The sequence below is a fragment of the Lonchura striata genome, chromosome Z, assembly GCF_050655825.1.
Source record: "Lonchura striata isolate lonStrDom1 chromosome Z, ASM5065582v1, whole genome shotgun sequence".
In the NCBI taxonomy this organism is placed as follows: domain Eukaryota; kingdom Metazoa; phylum Chordata; class Aves; order Passeriformes; family Estrildidae; genus Lonchura; species Lonchura striata.
Genome location: NC_140740.1, coordinates 69,742,047 through 69,755,831, shown reverse-complemented (window position 1 = coordinate 69,755,831; position 13,785 = coordinate 69,742,047). Strand labels below are relative to the sequence as shown.

Here is a 13,785-nt window from a genome sequence, read left to right as displayed (position 1 = left end):
ACTCCATTAAATGTAGTTCAAACCTGTTCTTCCCCAAGAGAAGAGTAACAAACGTGACCAGTACCAACTGTGAAAGTTTTGTTTTTGGAGTTGTATTGGTGATGAAACCCAAAAAGGCAGGGAATAAAACACAGTACATATTTGTGAGGTCTTTTTATTATTGATTTTTACTGTGACTATTTATGAAGGTTAAAGGATGCATGATCTGTTTGTTACATGATATCTCTGCCATGAGGGTATTGAAAATTATGCATACACTAAATCACACATTAAACAGTATCATTCAGGAACACTGATGTACTCTAGAAAAATATAAGTGTAAAATTTGTTTTTTTGCTATGTTATACTATAATTACTTAATCTGTCAGTGTGTGCATGTCTGTGATGTTGTCAGATTGAAAGAAAGTGATTAGTGGCCCGTTCAAAGCCTTAGAGGTAGTGTAAGTTTTCTGGATCACTCCACACTGTTTGCAAAGTGGTTCTTGGTCCACCTTACTTTGTACTCACTTATTTTGAACCATTAATATTTTCACTCTATACTTTAATTTCCTTTTATTCCATTAATTATTTTTTGCTTTTTGTAGCTGTATATTTAAATATGGAAATGCAGCTTGGAGTGCTTTAAAAATGCCTGTCCTTCAAGTGGCAGTCTTTTTAGAATTTTTGTTCCAAATAAAAAAAAAAAATTGGTTTTCACATGTCCTTTTAAAAATAACTTAAAAGACATATGAAAAGAGTGTATATCTATAACATAAAAATATGGTGACTTGAAAATCGTTAATTCAAGGGTTGAAAACACAGAAATCATGGCAACATTGTTGGAAACAATCTCCAAGATCATGAAGTCCAACCTTTGACTGAATAACACAAAGACCACTGGGCACAGCTCATCTCAGTCTACCATATCTGAATATTTCCAGGGATGTTGACATCATCCAGCTTTCATGGGGAGGCTGTTCCAAGCTTAACCACCCTTTTAGTAAATACATTTCTCTTGCTATTGAACCTAACCTCCTCTGGGACAGTTTAAGGACATAATGTTTCGTCCTTCTGCTTTTTACTTGGCTACTACATGCTCATTTCGCAGTTGTAGAGAGTGATATGGTTCCTCCTGAGCCTTCTTTTCCCAGCTCTCTCAGCCACTCCTCACAGGACTTGTACTCCAGTCACTTCCCTAGATTTTCTGCACTTCTCTGGATATGCTTGAGCATCTCAATATCCTTCTTGGATCACAGGTTTCAAAGCGCAGCCTCACCAATGCCAAGTACAGGGGGACAATCCCTGCCCTGCTCCTGCTGGCCACCATGCAGGCCAGGATGCCATCGGCCTTCTTGGACACCTGGTCAGGTTATGGGCAGGACCAGCACTGGCCTTGTTGAACCTCACACCACTGGCTTTGACCCATTGATCCAGCCTGTGCAGATCCCTCTGCAGAGCCTTCCTGCCCCCCAGCAGATCAGCACTCCCACCCAGCTTGGTGTCATCTCCAAACTGACTGAGGGTGCACTTGATCCTCTTGGCCAGGTCATAAAGATATTAAACAGAATTGGCCCTGATTCTTGGGGAACAGCACTCGTGACTGGCCACCAACTGGATTTAAATTCATTCATTCTTTCATTCATTTATTCATCAGATGTTGAAATATATTCTGTGGACTGGCCATGACTTCAACACTGTAAAACTAACAGGAGCCTTTTGGAAAAGGCTTGAATTAGTTCAGAGCCAGTGTTTCTGAAATTATGTGACTTACAAACCTAGGTTTTTTCTGCTGAATATGACAAAATTGTGCTAATCAGTTATGAACAGTTGAGGAATTTTTAGATTTTCTTCTATTTCTCCTTCAGTGGATAGAATATTGCTTTTAGTCCTTAGTGCTTTTTCAGTTCTTTATGCCTCCAGTATAAAATGACTTTGAACCACTTGTATTGTATACAGCTGTATATAAGTTTATAGTGTCTTGTAAATATATAAAAGTTTGTAAGTAGAGTACTTGCTTTCCTTAAGACTGTTTTTTAAAGAAAAAGAATTTGTATATTTGTGTGGAATGAATGTTGTGAAGAAGGAACTTAGCTGAATACAGTAGAAGTGTGAGGCAGAGTAGAATACTTTATAACAGTCATAAACGTAGTAGTGCTGCAGGTAGACCACCTTTCTATGAGAGAAGGAAGCACCAGAATCCTGGTTTGCTCATTATACCTTATTATTCCAAGATTTAATTTCTGGCATTAAATTTATGATGAAATAGTTAGATTTGTATTAATTTAAGGGATGTAGGCAGTTCAACCATTTTGAAAGGCTCTTATTAATGATGTAATGCAAATAGACCAATAAAATGTTGCTTCTTGGGTAAAGGAACAGAAAAAAAAAAAATCTGCCCTAAAATACCAGCAGGCTTTCTGCTTTTAAATTTTGATTTTGTTACAAGTCAATTACTGTATCTGATGATTTTACTCTGCTCTGTTTCAGAGTAAATACTGTAGCTAAACTATGTTTCCTGAATGACATGATACGATGTGATGTTATTCTGTGCTTTAAAAATAAAAACAAATATGTGTGCGTATGCCTATACATATACGTATACGTATACACATACACATACACGTACACGTACACGTACACGTACATACACATACACATACACATACACATACACATACACATATACATATACATATACGTAGTAGAATTACATGGATACTTTTATTTTCTCAAATCCACTGTATATCAGCTATACATATTGTATATCTGATTGTAACATATTTCTCGTTTCCTGAAACATGGAGTTCTTAGTTCTCTAAAGAGTTTGCTGCCAATAGCCTTCTGCGTATATTCTAGCCTTGTGTATATTTGTCACATTATTCTAAATTCAAACATGATCTTTAAGTTAGTCTTCGCTTCCTGACTTTTGATGCTACAGAATAACAAGCTCTCATACCCACTGGCACTGTATATTTTTCCTCAGGGGAATCCCAGGGATTATATGCAAATTTATTCTTTCTGTAGGAATTCCCACCTCATCTTTCCTCCAGTCAACCCTACTGCATCCTTACCTTTCATTCCTTTCCATTACTATTTTCAGTCCAACTACCTGCAAGTAGACGGTTGATACCATCTGTCTAGCTGTTAATTTCTGTAAAAGCATAGTGAGTTTTTCACTCCTGGAAATATGTGAGCAATTGATGCAGGTCAGTTTTTCCCTTTGTAATTGTAGGGACTGTCAGTGCTGCTCTTCAGCAGTCAATTCCAGCTTCACAGCTATCCTATTTGATAGATTAAGGACACCTTTCTTCATCTGTCTTCATCATTCCAGCCAGAGCATTACCAGAGCAAAAGCAAGTGTTGTACATAATTCCTTTATATTGAACTTTCATAAGCAGTAATTTAATAATTTAAAATAACTTAAAAATAATTTAAAGTCTATTTTTATAATCCATTTTGTGATAAATCATGAGGTATGTAATAAATAAATGTGGGCCTTCCTACTGTGCCACTTCTCCTCTACAAAATTTAGGATGTGTTCTGTTGATTTTTTTTAAATGAGCAAAACATAGTGGGAAAAAAATTATAAAGGAATAGATTAAGTACTAGCATGCAGCCATACCAAAATTAGATATTGCACTGTAGGAGCAAATGGTTCTAGTTGTTAGAAATGTTTTCTATTCCTGTCTTTCCTGTTCTTCCTCTCTGAAGTAGTAAGAAGCCCAAATAAGCAGAATATCTACTATTTTCAGAGATCTGTAGAGGAGAACCTGATATTTTCTTTAATATAGCATCTACAAAGGAGCGGAAGTAATAAGTCAATGTTTAAATTTTTTACAAATTAAAAAACATCTGAAACATCTGTGTAAGCATGAACATATTGGTGCTTTTCTTATTGCTTAGCTAGTAGATCTAGTGATTGCAGTTAAATAGTTTCAATTCATTAGAGATTTTGGGTTGAAATTAGTATGTTTCCTGTCAGTCTTGCCACTATTAAATATTCAAGATATACTAATTTCTTCCAGAGTAAAACTCAGTATTTGTATCATTCTAGTAGTAGTTTATAGCTTTAAAATTGTTTTATTCAACTCTTTCAGGTTTGTAAATTAGTGGGTTGTTATAGCATGCCAATGTTTTCATATTTCTCTAGTTTTTTCAGTAGGTTATGTGTCATGTACTATCACTGCTGAAAATTTACATGAAAGTGACATTTTCATTAAACATTAAATATTTTGAAATTTTTTCCTGAATGCATGTAGACAAAATAAATATAATATTTGGCTGCTTCTTTTTTCATAGGGGAAGAAAAGAATGTGATACGCTCAGGTGAAATCACTTCTGTTTTAGGGGTATAAAATGCATTATATTGTTGGACTTCAGTTGACTTTTCATGTGAAAGCAAAAGACCTCCTAGGCAACCTCAGTGTTGCATACCACAAAGATGCTATAACATGTTGTTTCTCCATGTCATGTCTGTGATTATACATATTCTCTTTTTTTTTGCCCCCAAATACATTTGAATGGAGAAATGAGATTATCTTGGTCTCCTTTTTTCAGAGAGTCAGGCTTTCTTTCTTCATTTTATGATATTCACATCCATCAGACACTCTGAGTTCAAATAGCCACATGGAAAGACAATTTGTAATTACCGAGCTAGGAAATAAATAAGTTGAATATGGACGTTTAAGTACGGGTTCTAAAATTAAATGCATGAAGGGATATACCTTAGCATATCACACAATATAAAACAATATTTTGCATAAACTACAGTATGCTAGCTGTTTTGTGGACAAATAGTTCAGTCTGGTTTTCTCTTCCAGTGGTCTCCAAGTTTAACAGCACACATGAGCTAGTGTGCAAACAGGAAATACAAATGTTAACTTAAGTACTTCCAATCACAGTGAAAATATTAGGAGCAGATAAGAGAGGCAAAGTTGCTGAGAAGTGATGGAATGCAGGGCACCACTTGAAATTTGTGTAAATGTAAAGGCAGAGTTTTAGCTAGTGACAAGTTGGAGGAAGTATGCAATTTGTAGAATTCATGCTGTGAATGAATATGGTGTCAGCTTCCATTCCAATGCTGTTAAACAGCATCAAACAGTTTACCCAAAGCAGGCAAAGCTTAGGCTTCCAGCTGAGTTTAGTTTCATTTAATTTTTTTTTTTTTGCCTTGTTCCCTTTGTTAGTAGTCTCCAAGAGGAGCTTGATGTGTGCTTTGCTTTTAAAATTCCATTTTTCCTTGACTATTTATATGTATGGGGCTTTAGGTCATAGGAAACAAACTGGATTTCTTTGTGTGTGAAAGTTAATGATAAAACTCAGTTTTACTTTGGGAAGGGAAAATGTTTTTCCCAAGTACCTAGATAGTCTCTGTTATCAAAAGAGTGTTAATTACTCAGCTCTAATAATAAATATAAATTATAGCTGCATAAAAAAATCTCTGTAGATGAAAAATTCAGACTGACCTCTCAAATACCAAATCAGCCTTTGAAAGAAAGTGCTCTCTTGTCTGTTTTTCTATTTTAATAAAACATGGGACTTAAAACTAGAATTAATAAAAGCTCTTGTGGTAGTATATGGTCAAGGAATCCAAGCCAACAGGAATATTGAGCCTAGTGTCATTCAGCCTTGCCAGGCATGTGACTTATAATGAATGTAGACCTTGTAAATGAGAGTATTTAAACGTTTCATCAATTACAACAGAAATACTTAAATAGAATCATTAGACCAATGTATTTTGAGATGTCAGCTCTAAAATCATGATTTCAATAGAATATATATCAACTTCATAGTGAAGTACCCTATTGCCTTTTGGTATTTTTTATGTTCTAAAATGCTTAGGTATTGGATTGACTTTGTCTTTATAGGTAGTCGGTGCAATGCTGTACTGAAACATGCACATGCAATGCCTTTGTTTCTCTATCTTTAGAGTTTTCTATTATTTTTATATTTGAAATACTATTTTTCCAACAAAATAGAGGTAGAAAATGAGTTTTGGAATAGCTGAAGTTGCCCTGAAGCTTTTGATGACCTCAGATTTATATTTGACAACTGAACCGAGTATAACCACAAGTGTACTCTGACTGAAGAACATTATTTTGAAAAGAAATCTAGTGTGATGATGACTGATCTACAAGCCTTTCAGAATCTGGCTGAAGCCGTAAAGGTTTTTTAGAAGACTGTACACTTTGAAATTTGCACCTGAAGGCAAATAATAGTGAGCTTGAAAGCCGAAGATTATAGTATTGAAAGGTACATCAATTCTAAAAATATAGAGGTTTCTCAGTGGTATGGCACTGAAGAATGGATTCAAAGCAAAAATTTGTATGAGCTTTTAAAAGAATGGGCACATATTCTCCTGCATGTCATACTGTTTTACTGATTAAAAAGGATTAAAGACATTTGAGGACAGTGCTCATTTAATCTGTTCTAATTGGTACTGAAATTAATTTTTTAAACTACAGTGAGCTAGTAGAGCTATTGCAGCTGTGTTTGTGGAAAATAGACAAGCACTTGCAATGATGTATACCAGTGTTGCTATGCATTTCTGGTAATACAAAGAAGTATTGATTACTTCTCAGTGTTTCTAAAAATATTGCTGGAAGGGCCATTGAGTAGAATCGTTATGCCATAGATGCAATCATGTATTAACTAAATCATTGCACACATTCACAGGCAATGGGACCAAAATAGACAGAAATCTTGAGTCAGATTTTAAGATATTTCCAAATTGTTTTGTAACAGTTTATGAAATAGCTTTTAGTAACATGCTTGACTTTAAAAAGTGTTAAATTAAAAATAATACAATAGTTGCTTACTGCAATATATAATTTATTAAAAATGTAGTGACTCATTGCTATCATGCACAAAATAGAATTTACTATCTATGATTTAGTCACAGTGTTCATAGGATTTTTAATAACAATATTAAAATAATACAGTTTGCTGGCTGTATAGTACTTACTGTCAGAATAATGTGCAGATCCTATTGCAAACTGTCAAGTTTATATCTTGCAGTGGTACAGTACTATCAAGTCCTACGAAAGATACGGCAAATGTTAGAAATGCATTACTATAAATAATGTCTGAAGACATGAACAGAAAGAGATGTAAACATGTCTACTGTTATAAGTGTAGTAACTGTCAAGGATTAAATGTGTCCAGCGGATGCAGAAATTACAAATCTGGAGAAAGAAAACTGGCACCAGGTTTGCATCTGTAAGAAAGGAATTTACAGACACCAGAATCCAGGAAAATTTATCTCTGACTATTACATGCACAAGTTATATGCATGGTTTTTGTTTGTATAGCAATTGAATACATATCTTGGTTTTAAATGTAAATTAAAACTGAAAAATTCTTCCGTAATTTTGTATCACATCTCTGTTCAGGCTAGGGACTATCCCAAATATCAATACAGGCTCATGGATGACATGAGCTTGACAGCAGCCCTACAGAGAGTGACTTGGGAGTAAGTACAGGGGATAAAGCTGGACACAAGCTGTCAATGTGCACTTAAAACCCAAAAATCCAACAAGCCAAGTGCATCCTAGGCTGAAGGAAATGCAGCATGGCCAGCAGGTTAAGAGAGGGGCCTTTGTCCCTGTACTCTGCTTTTGTGAGAGTACTCTCAGCTGTAATTCAGTGGAATTCAGTGGAATTCCCAACTGCGATTCATCCAGTTCTAGGGTTTCCCAGCACAAGAAATAATAACGAACCTGTTAAAATGGCTCCAAGACAAAAATTATCAGAGGGCTGGAGCACCTGTGCTATGAAGACAGGCTGAGAAGGCTGAAGCTTTTCAGCCTGGAGAAGAGAAAGCTCTGGTGAAAACTTACTGAAGCCTTTTAATACTTAAAGGAACTTCTAAGAAAGACAGGGAAAGATTTTTTTATCAGGACCTGAAGTGACAGGACTACCAGCAAGTGTTTTATACTGAAAAAAGGTATATGTAGTTGGGATACAAGGAACACCTTTTTTCTTACACTAAAAGTTATACCACTTTATATAATGGTATAATGCTGGAGCAGGCTGCCAACAGAACTTGTGGGTTCCTCATCATTGGAAGTGTTCATGATCAGGTTGTATGGGGCTTTGAGCAACCTGGTCAAGTGGCAATGGAGCTGCAACTAGAGGATCTTTAAAGATTCCCTCCAGCCCAAACTGTTTAAACATTCTGGAAGACATGAAACAGGATTTCCAAGTAATAAAATAGTAATGAGGTGATCACTGTTGGATTTTTTAAAATTGTATATGGTCAGTAGCACAGCAAAATGTATTCAAAACTGCTTTAGACATACATATAATAAAAAAGTAAATTTTTAAAAGATTGAATAATACAACTTTATGGGGTCATAAACCCAACTGGCAATAATTGTCGTGGTGCGCCAGTTAAAATCACCTTACCCTGGATATAAAGGTGATGCAAGATTATGGAAAAATATTTTCTGTTATAAATATACATTTTAAAAAGAGTGTAATATTCCCTTTCCTCCAGTCAGTGGGCACTTTCCCTGGTTGCCATGACTTTTCAGATATAATGGAGAGTGGCTTAGCAACTACATCAGCCAATTTCATTTAGACACTGGGATGTATCTCACTGACTCCTATGCAGTTGTTCAGGTCCCCCCAGTGGTCTTGAACCTGACCTGCTGGTTCACGGGGAGTGACTTCAATTTTCCAGTTCCTGTCTTGAGTTTCAGGGATTTCAGAGATGTGGGAAGAGTGATTATTAATGAACACTGAGGCAAACAAAATTATTGAGTACCTCACATTTTCTTTAATCTTCCATTTTCTGACCAACGTGCCTAGAGAAGCCATTTTTACTATTTTTTGTATCCCTTGCCAAATTCAGCTCCAGCTATACCTTAGCTTTCCTAATCCTGTCCCTCCACAACCAGGCAGCATTTCTCTTTTCTTCCCAGGATACCTGTCCCTGATTCCATATCCAGTGCTTTTCTTTCTTTTTGTCCAAGAGGTCTTTACTGAGCCATGCTGGTCTCCTGCCTTCCCTAACTGAATGCTCACTGGTGGAAACGGAGAGATCTTGGCCTCTAAAAAAAATGTCCTTAAAGATCTGACTGTTTTATTCTGCTCCTTTTTCCCTGAGTGCAGTTTTCCAGAGGGTCCCATCCACTAATTCCTAAAATAACTAAAAGTTCAGGCTTCTAAAATTCAGAGTAGTGACTTTAATCTTTCTTTGGCCCATAATTGCTGAGATCATGAATTCCACCAGGGCATGACCACTTCAGCCCAGGCTGCCACTGATCCTGTCCTCTCCAGTTAGTTAATCTGTGCTGGTAAGCCACAGGTGCAGTAGCAGGTGCACTTCTCTGTCATCTGGCGTAAGAAATTTTCCTTGATGCTGTCCAGGAGTCTCCTGGACTTCTTACATCTTGCCGAGCTGCTTTTCCAGCAGATGTCAGGGACTGTCCTGATAAGTCCCAGCAGCTGGATCAGAATCTGCCAGAGTGATGCTTCCTGCAGGTGAAGTAAGGAGGTTTGGCAGCAGGGTATCCTCAGCTGGGTGATGGGTAATAAACACCAACCGTGAGATTCTGTTCATTGGCTTGGCTTCTGATTTTTAACCACAAGTTCATCACTGTTTTTCAAATATGGGTTTGTGCAATCAAGTCCATGGAGAGGGCAAATTGCCTGCCCCCCCTCCTTTCCTTGCCTATCCCTTCTGAACAGTTTGTAGCTGTCAGCTGGAATGCTCCAGTCATGTGATTTGTCCTACCAAGTTTCAGCGTTTGTGATTAGATCATAGCTTTCCATTTGCACAGTCACTTCTAGCTTCTGCTTGTTACTTATGCTGCATACTGTTTCACACATTTGATGTATTTTAAGGATAGAATGATGAGTAATTGATAAATTAATTACTTGGACATAACTGGAAATAGTTTAAAACTCAGTTCAGTGAGAATATTTAGCTTTCAGCAGTTAAATTTGGATTTTTAGTACTTTAAACTAATTTTTCCTGTTGTTTCCCTCACTTAAAATTCTCTGCCACAACGCATTTGCATGGTGATTCTTGGAACATTGCTGTGAGATCTGTTACCCAAAGGGAAAAAGGTCCATTTCATGGTATTAGCTTGAAAACTTTTCTTGATGAATAAATACTGGTTTTCCTTTAGGAAGCTGACTGCTATTTGAAGTAGTATTTGTAAGGAGCTGCTGAAGAAAGTAGTAAGTTGATTTGCACAGCAAATTCTGGGGATTTTAAGTAACTCAAGTTAATGTTCATTTAAAAAGAAAAAAGTGATAGCTGAGCTGCTGCCTGGGGTGACTTTTTTTCCATTAGCTGAAGTATCTCTCTGTGAGCTTTCTATATATGCAATTTCCAAGAGAAAGGATAAGTTATCAGTTTTAGATAAAGTTTTATTGGTGGAAAAATGGCACAGTCTTTGAGAGACTAGTGATTTGTCCCGCTTTTTTTTACTGTGCAGCTTTTTAAACATTTAATTTATTTCATGCTACTGTTTTGTTTGGGAACCCTCTGTTACCAGGAGAAAGTGTGGTCTCTTAGACAGCTGCCACAGCTTGCACTAGAGTTGAATCTCTTAAATGCCCCAAATGACAGACAACACCATTTAGTTTCTGGAGAAGTGGCTTATTTTCCCTGTATACGTAGTGATGCAAGATCATTTGCTAGGCACATCCAATATATTTAGCTGTGTGGTCTTCAGAAATGGCTGTGTGTTGTTTTCATTACCAGCAAGCATTACATCTGTCTTGTCAGCTCTGAACTTAAGCAGCTTACTTATTCCTTGCACCTTATCACAGCAGGGCACTTGGCAAGCTGAGAGACTATACTGTCCAAGTCTGACAAATATAAATCTTAAAGCAATGTCAACATCATAAGGATGGAACTGCAGCCTACATCATCTTCCAGTTTGTCCAGTAGCCTATATTTTACAGAGTGACACTATGACAGAAAATTCTCTTGGTGGAGAGTCAGTGTTACTGGCTGCTTTTTCAGCAGAGAAAGAAGGGACTATGTCAGAAGGTTTAATAACAAAATCATACATAGATTGTCATGGAGCTCATAAAATGAGTGATGAATATGCTAATTTCATAGTTTAGAAAATTTAATTTTATGAAACTTGGCAGATACAAGGGCATATGAACACAAGTGGAGCTGCAGAAAATGTCCTGTATTTGAAAGACTGTATATTCCTCTGCTTTTTTACATCAGAGTAGGAAACATGTTCTTGGGCAAGTTTATTGACTTGACTATAAATAAAGAAGCCATTGCAAATACAGAGTTCTTTTTAAAGACCTTCTTATGCTGAGGAAGACATAATATATAGGAGAACTTTAGTCTTTAGCCTGGTGTCTCATGTTTGTCATCCCCTTAATAGGAGGGTAGCCATCTATGTTATCTGTCTTATTCTCCATAGAAGTGATGGCTGGAGAAAGAGAACAGAACATGCAGCAGAAAAATTCATGTTACCTGATCCTGTGTGATATTTGGCTAGCCATCTGGTCTATAGCTTTTTGGTTTTCTTCTACAGTATAAAAATTAAATTCCTTGATGATGAAGGAATTGCAGTCTTGCAGTACGGCAGCACTTACATGATTTTGGAGAAATTCCAGATCACTGACTAAGAAGGTTTGACTTATATCACAGATGTCCTTTTGGTTGTAAGCCTTTTGGTTTTTGACCATCATAGAAGAGTATTTCTGTCCTTGTGAGAGGTGTTTGCTTTTTATAACTGATACCTGCTGGCTGGGTAATTTTGCTGCTGTAACAGAGTTTGCAGTGCAGACTCAGCATATTCAGAACTGCTTATAATGCCTGGGCACTTTGCAGTTCATTAGTTTCAAGATACCCCATCTATGTGAAAAATAGTGTGGTCACTATGAAAGTTGCCTTTGCTAAAACTGTCATGTCTCTTTTTCCCTTAGGAGTTTTCTGTTTGCAGTAATCCCATCTAGTTCTTTAACTAGTCATGGTAAAAATTACCTTGTTATAGCAAGTAGAAATCAGATAGCCTTTCAATAGAAATTGAAAATTTGCAGCTCTCTCCTGGATATTGATTTTTTAGGTAAGTGGAAAATTTAGGCTATGAAGGTTTGCTGAATGTGTCTGCCATTCCTTCTAGAATCACAGAATGATGTAGGTTAAAAAAGACCTCTGAGATAATCAATTCCAACCCTTGACCAAACACCACCTTGTCAACCAGACCATGGCACTGAGTACCTCATCCTTTCCTTAAACACTCCAGGGATTGTAACGCCACCACTTCCCTGGGTTGTACATTCCAGTGTGTAACAACCATTACCATGACAGCATTTATCTTGTTCTACCTCAGCCTCCCGTGGAGCAGTTGAGGATGTGTTATCTTGTGCTGTTGCTAGTTACATGGGAGAAAACGCTGACCCTCACTTGACTATGACCTTCTTTCAGGGAGTTCTAGAGAGAGATAAGATCTCCCCTGAGCCTTCCTTTCTCTAATCTTAGCTCTCTCAGCCACATAAGATTTATTCTTCAGATGCTTCATCAGCTTTGTTCTGGATTTACTCTAGTTTCTCAATGTCTTTAATGAAGACATCTTTCTTAATACAGTTTCATTTTTTGAGTGCAGTCTGTTTGGGTGATTTCCTTGTTTACACAGCTGAGTAATTGTGACTTGCATACAAGCAGGTAGGTGTCAGAAGAGTACTTGCTGACCATATATTTGTATAATCCAGAACTTTGTGCTGTCCTAGACAGCTTTTTTGTAAATTACAAACATTTGTTCCAGTATTCCCAGATATATGTGACTTAGCCCTTTTTTATCACAATTTTCAAAATAAGTGGAACAAAATGACAGCATAAAGATTACAAGAGCAGGTAAGCAATATAGACATACGGGAGATAGACCAGATGTTTATGTCTTGCTATTAGATTACTTAAAAAGAGGAAAATTAAGATCAAAATACTTGTCAACCTGAGCATGATGAAATGGTTAGTGAGCAGTCAGTGGGATCGGATTATGGATGAGACTTGGCAGACTTTCAGTATACCTGCTTTGTATGAAAGGAGAGTTGATGTTGCAAACTGATTTTTTTCTTTTTTAGATCAGAAGACAGGGATTGACCTATCACTGAATACAAAACCTTGAACTGTAAAGCACTTTGTAAGGAAAGCAGCCAATGGCTAAATGTTTTTGACCTTAGTGATTATTGTTTGAGAGAAAAGAGAAAACTTCAAAGTGCAAATGAACATTGCGTCTAAGCTAAAGGAAGAAGATGCATAACATAAATATATTGAGAGGAATGAGTAGAAGCCATATCGTTCATTTGGGGTGGCCAGATCCATAATTTTTGAATGGTTCAGTTTCTAAATTTTTGTTTTCTTTAATTCAGGAAAATCTGAGCATAAAATAGCTGTACTAGAGATATTTTTGTTTTTAAATTAGCATCATAACACTTTCAAGTTTAACTTAATTTTGTTAATAGAACTAAATATGTTATGTTATTGAATATAATCTTTGTATGCACACTAAACTGGATTTTGTACTGTCACTATGAGAATAGTAGTAGAATTGGTAAAATGGGGAACTCATAGGTGATCTTCTTGGCTTGCTTATTTGTCTAGCTGTTTGAAATTAAGACTTACAGACCACTGTGTACTGATTACACCATAAAATCCTTCCTTGTTTTTTATTTCTCAATAACACTTTTCTTTATTTAATGCATGTCATCACCCATTTAACTTAATCTGGGTATAGAAACCACAGCTTTTGGATCCTAAAGATTTTATTATGCATCATATGGATGCCTATATGTTGATGACTGTCAACTGAAAAAAACATTAAA

General features: G+C 36.4%; 1 protein-coding gene across 10 annotated transcripts in view; it reads left to right on the top strand.

Annotated features, from left to right (window-relative positions):
• Positions 1 to 13,785, top strand: part of KDM4C (lysine demethylase 4C) — a 245,679-nt gene that overhangs the window by 171,377 nt on the left and 60,517 nt on the right. The gene's annotated exons all lie outside the window — the stretch shown is intronic.